Here is a 13,299-nt window from a genome sequence, read left to right as displayed (position 1 = left end):
GCCTTCTCTTTTCCTGACTGCATCAAATCAGCTTGAACTAGTGGGGACTCTTCAATGTCAATTGCTTGCAGTAAATAATTTAAGTCTCCCTTTGAAACATGGCTTTCTTCAATACTCACTGACTTACCTTTTTCTTTGGCCACCTGGCTCCTAGTTCTTCTTCTTTGAACTCCTCCACCTGTGCTTGATTTATGTGCAGTTTCTTTGACCTGAGTTTTTTCTTTAATTGAATGCTGGGGTGTATCCTGAATAGTCAGTGGCTTGGTAGAATCTCCAACTTGTTTCCTTGCTTTTAACTTTGAAACCCTCTTGGCTCTTGTTTCTGCTTGAGGACTAGTTGTTGTTGAAGGTTCTTTTGCCGCTTGAGGGATGAGACCGGTCTTGCTCTTGAAACCGGACATGAATATGAATGTGTCCCAGTCTCTGCCTACCCTCCGGAGTTCATGCAGAACCATTAACTTAACCAAGCCATGCTGGAATAGTGAAGTCTCACAGGATTCTTTTCTTAGTTCCACCTTGTCACACATTTTACTTAAACTATGGAATAAATAAAAAGGTAAATCAATGATGTCTTGCCTGTGAAATGCAACAGAAGTTTAAAATGGTATGAATACACTTTATTATATCTTCCTTCACATGTCATGTACTTTTGTATACAGGTGAGAAAATGGGCATAAGATTCTTTGACATAACTTCTAGGAACAGACTTGCTTAAATCTGAATTAATGAACTCTTGCTTTAGGAATTATTTGCATGGGTTCATGTCAAATTTTAAATTATTGAACCAATTTTCTTGCCCTCTTGGAATCTCTGTAACTGTGGATATCTGTCTCGTGAGACCTGCAATTCCAACATACCCACCTTTGAGTTTAGTCTTGTGAAATTCAGTGCAAATTCCTTAGTCACTTGTGCATGTCCTCCCTGTAGCTTCTTGAAAAAATTCCAACATCCAGCTTGTTTAAATGCTTGTTCGACCTCTATGTTCTTCAAAGTTATATCCAAACCTTCAAGCTCGTTTCTCAGACATTTGTATGATTTGTGGTCTTTCCTTTCTGCCGATCCCTCCATGAAGATTCAGTGAATATGAAGGTTGGAAATGCTAGCGCTGCTCAAATTCCAAACTCTGCCTCGCTTCAATGGTTGCCTCGCTTGATAGCTGCCTCGCTTGATGACGATGTTTTCAAATTTAAATCTAGTAGATTTTTTTCTCATGCAAGGCCTACAATAATCATTAAAACTGAGCATACTTGGCCCTTTTTGGAACTTGTATTTCATGTGTACCAATGTACTTAGTGATTGCAATAATGGAGATAAGCGGTTGGAGATGATATATGGAGTGCATAAACTGATAATGAATGACATAGCCATAGATTAATTTGACAGATTTGACAGTTGGGAAAGATTTGCTGCGGAATGCATGAATCTCCAATTTTGTAGCGCGGTCAGTGTAAATTTTGAATGATGCGCTGCGAAATCACCTAAAACCTATCGCGCTGCGAAAACACCTAATGGAATTTTGCACTGCGAAACTGCTAAACAGAATTAATGCGCTGTGAAAAAACTTCAGAATGGTTACATGCACTACGCAATCACCTAAAAAGGCTTTGTGGTACATAATGATTTTTAAACCAAACTGACACATGGCTATGAGATCGGTGATGAGTGAGGGTGACCAATGATAGATGAGAATGCATGCTTGACTCAAGACCTCCTAAGACTCGGACTCTAAGGAAAAACGAAATCAAACTTAGACTAACACTGACCTTTATCATCAAGCTAGTATGAGAAATTTTGGCATTAGAATTCTTAAGTGATAACAGAATACATGCGTTACCATTCATTGGCCCTTATTTTTCTTTAATTTTCATTTTCTTATATATAGGACTTAGGGAATAAGGTTTTCATAAGTTTGGCACAACTCATAGATATAATATTTACATGAATTTTCACTTCAACCTTAGAGTTTAGAGTTAGATAAATCAATATAGTGCATCTTTAATGATTTTGGATTTCACTTTTTTATTTTATTTCATCACAAATGACAAAAGGGGATATATTTTGCCACAAATCTATGAATGCTTAATCATAAAGGTGTCATGTGATGAAAACAAATTAATGATGTTATTATTTATGAAAATGATGGGTATTCTTGAGAAAATCTTATGCTTGTGAATGTCTCCTCCTTGGTTGAGAGGGAGTGAGGGTAGACACCATATTATCCACGTGTCAAGTACTATGGCTAGGACTAACAATCATAAGCCTAGTAAAGACACAAGTAGGGATAATGGTGGATTGGATAAACATTTGGGACCAATATTCTTTGAGAATTTGGACTTTGACTAGGACTAATCACCATAAGTCAAGTACATTAATCCAAGATAAGAATAGTCATGAGGATTGACATTTTCTGATATCAAATATTATGATAGTGGATTAGGAAATGATCATGTGAGGACATACCTGGTGAATGTCCTGGTGGGGTAAGTTCCTTGAGAGGAAGTGGTGTCCAAATTTATGCCTCCAAACATTGTGCTCTGACCTAATGGAGAGACAAACTTGTTAGTCAAGGCCTTACTATTTTGACAATTTTGGCTATGATTATGTAAATCATCATTCATGCTTATCAATCTGTCTACCATAGTTGCATGACATGTTAACATGTGTATCTTAGGGATTATGCACAATTAATCAGAAGCGCAACATTGGATGCATAGCAAAAATAACTTGTACCATAGTTTATACAGTCAAGACTTAACCACAGTTAACAAATTTGCATAGCGGCTCAAGCACGACTATTCACTATCTTAACAAAAGACAGGTTAACACCAATTCTACATAAGATCCACATACTGTGACTGTAATTAGAATTTCATTTATGTGCATCCATAAAATCATCTCATTAACGCCACATGCAGTGCATTTAAAACTCAAGCAAATTCTCTCATGTGCTAAGGAATTTATAACATAGAGGGTAAGAAACCAACATACAGAACAATCCACGCAAGTGAGTCAAACTAGATCAAAAGAGAGAACGACACTTGGAAAACATAGCACCGCTACCCAACCTAGAAATGACTCTTCAGTTCACCACCCAGTCGAGGTTCTTGCCATGGATCAACCGCCTCCAATTGATCTATGCAATGGGTATTTAATACCTTCTTTCATGATATGGTTTCCATTAGCGGTGTCTCGCTTTTATGGATCTTTTTATCCATTTGCATAGGCTTATCTCATAAAAGCTCACCTTTCTCTCCCATGAGGATTTTCCTCATAGAAGATTGTCATTGTAACCACTATCGTCTTTATCATCATAATCACAATTCATGTCATCGCCATCATCTTCACTTTCATCATTTTCAATATTATTGACATTGTCATCAATTGTTCATAATTGTCAATGCCATAAGGAATATCATCAATGCAGAAAATATGATGAGTGTTGGAAAAGGGATGCAAAAGCGAACATAGAAATGGGGGCAACAATAGAAGTAAAATTGGATGAAAAGTGGATACAACATAAGTAGATGCACAACAACATGAAAAACCTGACACAAAAGTGGATGCAAAAGTAGATGCAGTTGTCAATGCAAACTTGGATGCAAACATGAAGGAAAAAGTGGAAGCAAACATGGGTCCAATGGTAGGTGTAAAACTTGGCACAAATTGTGGTGAAACAAATGTGGATGCAACAACGGAAACAAAGGTATATGCAAAAATGGATGAAACAAAAGTGGATGCAATAAGGGATGCAAACGTGGAAGCAAATGTGGTTGCAATGGTAGGCGCAAGATATGGTGCAACAAAAGTGGATGTAACAATAGACAAAAAATATGCAAAATAAGATGCAAAAATGGATGTAAAAGTGGAAAAAACATTGATGCAACAGGCAAAACAAGATTGGATGCAAAAAATGGATATAATGTAAGTAGATGCAAAAGTAGATACAAAACGAGATGCAAAACCCAATGCATAAACCTGACATAAAAGTGGATGCAAAAATATATGCAATATTTGATGCAAAAGAGGATGTGAACATGGATGCAAAATTGGAAGCAAACGTGGATACAACAGTGAGTGCAAAACACGGTGCAAATTGTGGCATAACAAAAGTGGATGTAATGATAGATGCAAAAAAAGAACCAAAGTATGATGCAAATGAAGATGTAAAAAGGGATGAAAAAAGTGAAATTTAAAATGGGTGCAACAGTGGATGCAAAATTGTGTGCAAAAGTGGATGCAATAGAAGTCGATGCAAAAGTAGATGCAAAACGAGACACAAAACCCAATGCAAATCCCGGTCCAAAATTGGATACAAAAAGGGATGCAAAAATAGATGTAGTAGTTGATGAAAACCTAGACGCAAATGAGGATGCAAACGTGGATGCAAAATTATAATCAAAAGTGGGTGCAAAAGGAGGTGCCAAACTAGGCGCTAATTGTGGCACAAAAATATTGGATGCAATAGTGGGTACAATAATAGATGCAAAAGAGGATGTAAATATGGATGCCAAACAAGAGGGAAAAGTGGATGCAACAAAAGTAGATGCAAAATTTTATGCAAAACTAGACACAAAACACGATGTAAAACTGGCGCAAAAGGGATGCACAAATGGATGAAAAAATGGATGCAAAAAATGATTTAAAAAAGGATGCAAAAAATGATGCAAAAGTCGATGCAAAAGTTGATGCAAGTGTAGGTGCAAAAAGTGGATGCAAATGAGGGTGCAAAAGTATGTCAAACAAAATTAGGTGCCAAACTTGATGCAAAACCTGGAAAAAAACCTAGTGTAAAGGATGACACAAAACTTCGCATAAAATTTGGTGCAAAATGTGGTGCAAAACCTATTGCAATACCTGGTGCTAAACTTGGTGTAAGATTTGGTGCAAAACTTGATGCAAATTTGTGTCAAGTTTTGAACCATATTTGATAAATGGATGCAAATAACACCAAAAATGGGCTCTAGATGCTAAAAAAGAAGTAAAAAGGGACGTTAATCGCTGGTTTTGTTGTAGTGTCAAGGATATTAACTTTTAGAAGTTATATGGTAGTGATTTTGGACCAGATTTGGGAAATGCCTCTAAGTTTCATAAACTCATTCGTATTGATGTTCTTGGTGAACCTCCGTCCGAACACATGTTTTGTAGTTATCATTGTGAGCTCATATTTGGTTGAGCCTCACTAAATTGATGCCAAGAATCTTCTAAGATATCTTCGTGGCACAATTACTAATGGGTTAAGATACACTACCAGATGTGAGACTACTTCACTACAACAAATCCCTGTGATTAGCGTCCTTTTTTACTTCTTTTTTTGCATCTAGAGCCCATTTTTGGTGCTATTTGCATCCATTTATCAAATATGGTGTAAAAATTGACACAAAATTTGCATCGAGTTTTGCACCAAATCTTACACCAAGTTTAGCACCAGGTATTGCAATAGGTTTTGCACCACGTTTTGCACCAAATTTTATGCCATGTTTTGTGTCATCCTTTGCACCAGGTTTTGTTCCAGGTTTTTCATCAAGTTTGGCACATAATTTTGTTTGACATAGTTTTGCATCCTCATTTGCATCCACATTTTGCACCTACACTTGCATCAACTTTTGCATTGACTTTTGCATCCTTTTTTGCATCCTTTTTTAAATCATTTTTTACATCCATTTTTTCATCCATTTGTGCATCCCTTTTGCGCCAAGTTTTACATTGAGTTTTGTGTCTATTTTTGCATATAATTTTGCATCTACTTTTGTTGCATCCACTTTTCCATCTTGTTTGGCATCCATATTTACATCCTCTTTTGCATCTATTATTGTGCCCACTATTGCATCTAATATTTTTGTGCCACGATTGGCACCTAGTTTGGCACCTCCTTTTGCACCCACTTTTGATTATGATTTTCATCCATGTTTGCATCCTCATTTGTGTCTAGGTTTTCATCAACTTCTACATCTATTTTTGCATCCCTTTTTGTATCGACTTTTGGATCATGATTTGCATCGGGTTTTGTGTCTTGTTGTGCATCCAATTTTGCATCGACTTCTATTGCATCCACTTTTGCATACAATTTTGCATCCACTTTAAAGTTCACTTTTTGCATCCATTTTTACATCTTAATTTGCATTATACTTTGATTCCTTTTTTGCATCTATCATTACATCCACTATTGTTATGCCAAAATTTGCACCATGTTTTGCACTTACTATTGTATCCACGTTTGCTTCCAATTTTGCATCCATGTTCACATCCTCTTTTGTATCAAATATTGCATCTCTTTTTGCATCCACTTTTGTGTCAGGTTTATGCATTGGGTTTTGCATCTCGTTTTGTATCTACTTTTGCATATACTTCCACTGTATCCATATTTTGCACCCAATTTTGTTTTTCCTGTTGCATCAATGTTTGCTTCCACTTTTACATCCCTTTTTGCATCTTGTTTTGCATATTTTTTTTCTATTGTTACATCCACTTTTGTTGCACCATATCTTGCACCTACCATTGCAACCACATTTGCATCCTCTTTTGTGTTCAAGTTTGCATCAGATATTGTGTATGTTTTTGCATCCCCTATTGCATCGACTTTTGTTTCATCCATTTTTACATCTACTTTTGTGTTTGTTGTTGCACCCATGTTTGTTTCCATGTTTGCATCCCTTTTTTCATCTTATTTTGTACCCATGTTTGTCTCTTTTTTTGCATGTAAGTTTGTGTCCTTTTCTAAGTCTATTGTTGCATCCACATTTGTTTCACCACAATTTGTGCCAAGTTTTACACCTACCATTGGAACCATGTTTGCTTCCACTTTTTCCTTCATGTTTGCATCCATGTTTGCATTGAAAACTCCACCTGCTTTTGCATCCACTTTTGTGTCAGGTTTTTCATGTTGTTGTGCATCTACTTATGTTGTATCCACGTTTCATCCAATTTTACTTCTATTGTTGCCCCCATTTCTATGTTCGCTTTTTCATCCCTTTTCCAACACTCATCATATTTTCTGCATTGATGATATTGCTTATGGCATTGACAATTATGAACAATTGATGACAATGTCAATAATCTTGACAATGATGAAAATGAAGATGATGGTGATGACATGAATTGTGATTATGATGATAGAGACGATAGTGGTTACAATGACAATTATGATGATGGCAATGATTATGATGATGACGATGCTAATGACCTTGGTGAATCTTCCCAATTTTATATGTTCTCATTCTCATAATCATAAGCATTATCTTTGGTGTCATCATTCTTGTCATCATCATCATCATTATCATCATTTTCATCTAGGTCATCATCAAAAACAATAATGGCATGAATGATGATGATGTCCATGATGATGATTACAACAATGATGATAGAAATTACATTAATGATGATCATGGGGATGATAAAAATGACAATGACAATGATAATGGTGGTGATGATGATGATCATCGATCATCTTTCAAAAATAGAGTTGCTATTTCTCTTACGTATATCATTGTGTCCTAAACAACCATTTTCTAGCACTGATCACATTTTTTGGGTTGATGATATTTCTTACAACATCTATAATTATGAACAATTGCAATCAATGTCCATAATGATGATGATGATGATGATAATGATGGTATGAATGGTGATTATGATGATAATGTAATGATGGAAATAACGATGATAAGGATGATGGTGATGATGATGACAATGATTATAATAATGAGAATAACCTTACAATCTTATGGATTCGTGAAGAATTACTAGTTTCAATACCATCTTCTGGATACGTATTATTGTCATACTTTTTAAATTTTCTGTCTCTCTTGAGGTATCTTACTATAATGGTGTTGTCAGCACTAGAAAGATATCTTGTTGTAGTGGTGGTTCTAATGTTAGCACTAGCAAAGTTTTTGTTAAATTTTGGTTAAAAAAAATCGATTTATGCAATTGTTTTGACAATATATGTAAAAAAGTAAATAACATCCAATTATTTTGACTGTAGTCCCATTGATTATCATGAATTCACCAGTCTAAAGACCATCTTCTACATACATATTATTATTAAAAAATGTTGCGTTATATCCCTCTTATATCTTGTTGTAATGGCAATATTAGCACTAGAAAAATATCTTGTTGTAATGGTGATGTTAGTATTAGCACTAAAAAAATCATTAAATTTTGGTAAAAAAAGGTTGATCATTTATTTATTTATTTTTAATTTGGGAAATTTTTGTTTTAATTTTTCTTGTTTTTAATTATATTTTTATGGAGTAATATGTTTTTGGTTGAATTTTGGTAGTAACTAGTTTTTATTCAAGCCATATGTATTAGCCATGTTCTTTGTGATACAAGTCTAATTGTTGGGACAAAATTTCTCTTTCAAATAAGTTGCACAAGCATATAAATGGAAGAATAGCGACGTCAACTATTTGCATTGTCCAACTGTTCAGGATATCATGTATGAAAATATTCAACATTTTTATAAACAATGGATTAGAGGTGAGTCTATAATTGTACATAATGTTTGGATGATACATAAAAACAAAGTTGGTTTCATTTATGTGCTTAGGATCTACGTTGGATACGAAACCCTAGGTTTGGAAGTATGCAAATAATTAATTTGGTTTACCTTTGATAACCAATGAAATTTTATTTCTTTTTCCTCGTAAAACCAAGGAATATATGGCAATAATTCTCATTAGAAATCTACTTCTTGTTGAAGGTTTATAATTGGTTGCAAAAGTTCAATAACTGGCTATAGAAGTTTTTAGTTGCTATTATGGAAACAATGTGATTATAGGTTTTAGTAGACATAAATCATTCTTGGTATTTGATTCACTTTGACGATGGCCTCTTCTGACCAATATATGAGATTGTGAATTTGTTGATATTTTTTAGATTACCAACTAGATATAGTTGTTTATAGGAATTTTGTAAAACCTGAAGTATTCACAAATGGTTTTTTCATTGTTAAGCATGTTTAAGTCAAATTGGGTTGCAAAACTTAAGGAGAAAGAAAAAACAATTTTTAGTAGTTGTGAATTGATATAGCGATTAAATAATTCCCAACCATTTTCTTTGTGCAATAAGTCTAATTCTCAAGACAAAATTAATAATTTTGTTCAGTTACAAAGAGCATATAAGTAGAATAATATCAACCATGGAAACTATTTGTATTGTCCATTAACTATTCAGTATATCATGCGTAAAAATGTTTAACATTTTAAAAAACAATGAAAATGATAGGTGAACTTGTAAATATAAAGAATGCTTGGATGATACATCCAAGAAAAAGTTTCCTTCTTCGATGTATTCAATATCTACCTTGGAATAGAAGCCATATCTTTTGGAAGTGTGCAAACAAATAATTTGATCTACCTTTAAAGATAGTCTAGTATGGTAACCTTTTATGACCAATGCTTTTTTTTCTCATCATCATCATCATCATCATCATAATATATATATGTATATATGTATATATATATATATATATATATATATATATATATATATATATATATATATATATATATATATATATATATATATATATATATATATATATAAAGATATTAGAAACCAAGGAAGATATGATGATAATCCTCATCAAAAAATGACCTATGATAGTGGTGGCGATGGTGAATATGATGACAATGACAATGGCAATGAGGATGATGATTAAATGATGATAACAATGACAACAATACAATGATAGGGACCCTATGCCATCAGGGATTCCCTATATGGGGAAAATATTAACCGCATGTGGCAAAGTTATTATTCATCACAAAAATGAATAAACTCATTAGACAATTTGAATCACCTTCATTACCCATCCAAATATCCTTAATAATTCAAATTTTTATTGTAGTGTAGTTTAATATATTTGTGTTAATTAATTCCATAAATTCAACTTAACAACTTATATTTGTGTGTTAAGTTATATTTGTCTATATGCACAATATGTGACAATTTATACACAAAAATTATTTTCATTTTGTCTCGGTCATAACTTCATATCATTTCTAACCATTTTCAACTAATACATGAAACTAACCATAGTAACTCTTATCTAACTAACTGAGCTTGTTATTTCCAACCAACAAACCATATTAAATAACATACATTTTAATGACATTAATTGCATCAAGTAATGAGTATACCTATAAGAATATTCAAAACACCAATTTAGATTATGAGTTCTAAACATGGTAATTAAATGACTATTACAATCAAATGACAATGAATCATTTCAAAATGGGACATAATAATTGTCCTTATTTAGACATGAATTACATATCCTGTAAATTGTCTAGAAGTCTTCATTTATGTTATCATCTGCATCTATGTATTCCAATGCTTCCTTGTCAATGTTCATATGTTCTTGCAGGCAATTAATATTATTCTTCCTAAACCATTCTGCTAAAGTCATATTTTGATCACCCCCATCTTCACCTTCGTCATATTCTATATCAATAAAAGTTGTCTCTAGATCAAACATATCAATGTTACTAGATCTATTAATTTGATCTTAATTTTGTATATCATCAATATTGCCTTCTTCTATAAGATCATTTTCCTTTGGAAATTGTTGGCTGTAATGGTGAATTGCCTCATCTAATTTATCATTTTATGAAAATACACCTCTAGCCCCACTTATCCATATTGCTAAAGGAATGTTGTCACCATCATCTAGTTCATAGTCTTCTGGTTGAACATCATCATCTTGGACATCATAATTGATGCCAATTTGTTCTATGTTCCATGATTCTTGAACAATGTTTGGTTGGTCATCATTACTTTTCTCTATATTGATTGAGGCCTCTTTGAATATATGCCTTAATCTTGGATCATAATGAATGACAAATATCCATTTTGGATCCAAAATATCTTCATAGAAAAAAACCCACATGTGAAGAAGATAAATATATTAGATCCCTAGTGGAACCAAATTTCATTATCAATGAGAATGTATATATCAACAATAAAAAATGAATTAGAAAATTACATAATACCATTATTTCTTATATTTCTTATATTATTTTAGTGAAAAAATACTTGCTCACAATGAATTGGTAGAACATAGTGCTCTTTATCCGGTGGCAGGTATTTTGATGAATCTATAGAAAAAAATCCACTATGAATATCATGTCTCGATGTCCTATTAAATGCTTCATACCATTTACATTTAAAAAAACTACATTTGAAAGAGCGATAATCTAACTCAATAATTTCTTGTATTTTCCAACGTATTGAAGATTCCCTTTAATAACATTTTTATCTTTTGAACTTGCTCGAATTGATTTCTTGAAATCAACCATGACCCCACAATCGAAGGATCATCTTTTTGCATCTACTCTTTCTACACGATAATGATGACCATATGCCCACATTGTAGGATACTTCCTCACCTGTGACAAGCAATTTACTTGAGTGAAATTAAATATGATTGTGCATAGTTAAATAGTTAACAATGTGATTAATGCATTCAAGAAACATTTTGTAATAATTCAAAATTTACCTTTTTTCCAGATCCTCTGCACATGTTGATCTCATCTTCTATTATGTTTGCATCTATTCCTTCCTCATCTATTCGGTTTTGAATTTGCTTAGAAACCCATTCTATTGTGCATTCTTTCCCCATTGACCAGAAATATTAGTGGGAAGTGGGGTATTCCTTGGGTTTGATATCTTAAATTGTTTCCTTGCTTCTAACTCTTCTTTCCTTTTTATATCATACATATCAATCCATTTATTCATGAATTCCATTTGGTAGAGGACAAACTTGTTGAGCACAACACTTTCATCAACACCTATTAAAAATAAACATGTATAATTCAAACTTAAAATATTATTATTTCAATTTGGGAAGCCCAAAATGATTTAGTAAATGATTCTAAAATAACTATAATAATGAATATTTTACATACCAATTACTTCTTGAACACCATTATTTTTAGGCTTTTCTCCATCGATAATATCATATGCATGTTCTTGATCCAAAAATTGTGCACCATCTTCAAAATATTTACCAAGGAATTCACATAGGAAGAAAAATGCTTCATCTAGTACATACCCTTCAGCCATGCAACCCTCTGGATGTGCCTTCTGTTGGACATATCTTTTTAGGGTTTTCATGTATCTCTCAATGAAAAACATCCATCTTGTTGAAATGATACCTGCCATTTCAATGTCATCAACTACATGTATAAGTAAATGGACCTGTAGGTCCATGAAACTTGTAGGGAGCTCCTTTTCAAATACACATACAATTTCTGTGATTTCTTTCTTCCATCTTGGCACTTCGGACTTATGGATCTCTTTAGAGATCACCCACCTAACTAGATATTGTCATTAAGTTAGTATGAATTTTTAGAGACATTTAGAATGAGATATAATATCATTGTATCATATAGAGGAACATTTCATACCATGTAAAACATTGTAAATATCAAGTGACCACATACCTCGTAAATGTTGACAATCGACATATGGCATTCCTCAAGTCAGTTATAAGGCATGAATCCCCTCTTATTGCTAGTGGAATGATATTCTATCAAACCAAATTATTATAGTTCATTAGTATTGATTTATAATAATATATCAAAATAAGTTTTAGTAAGTAAATGATAAGAATAACAATTAATTGATGTTAATACCTTCATAAAATTGTGATAATCATGTGTTTTGAATCCTGTGATATGTCCCTCTACTGTAAAAGCTTTATTCAATGATGATCCATATCCAGTGGGTGTTCTTATTGAATGAATCACATTTTTTAGTTGATCTAACTCTTTCCTCTTTAGTATCCGTCGAGCTTCTGCATATGATTCATTTTCCTTACTTGGCCACAAATTTCTTCTATCAAATTTGGTACGTGAAAGAGCAATATCCCTCCTTGATGATAAAATTTCTTTATCTTTGCTAGATATATGTCGAAAAATAGAATCAGGGACATTTTTGAAAACATGCATAGGCTCTAGTAAATGAGATATTAATAGATCCTTCCAGTAAGGGAGATCATAAAATATGAATTTAATTTTCATTCCTTTTGGCATTTCAACCATAACTTGTTTTGGTTCCTCAATTGAATGATCATGAGGAAAAAAATGGTTCCAAGCTTTTGATTCAGCATCTCCATACATTTTAAGCCAATCAGCTGCACCCATAACCTTGGGAGGAGGTTTATTTTCAATTTTTCCATCAAATTGATTCTTTAGGTGGTTTCTGAACTTATGGTCAGGTGGTAAAAAAACCTCGTTGTATGCATATATAACTTTGTGTATATCATTAGAATATCACCCCTCAAATTGTTCTGCA

This window comes from Pinus tabuliformis, chromosome X (assembly GCF_031772625.1).
Source record: "Pinus tabuliformis cultivar Carrire ecotype Pingquan chromosome X, CPIR1, whole genome shotgun sequence".
In the NCBI taxonomy this organism is placed as follows: Eukaryota; Viridiplantae; Streptophyta; class Pinopsida; order Pinales; family Pinaceae; genus Pinus; species Pinus tabuliformis.
This window is presented reverse-complemented; position numbering follows the sequence as displayed.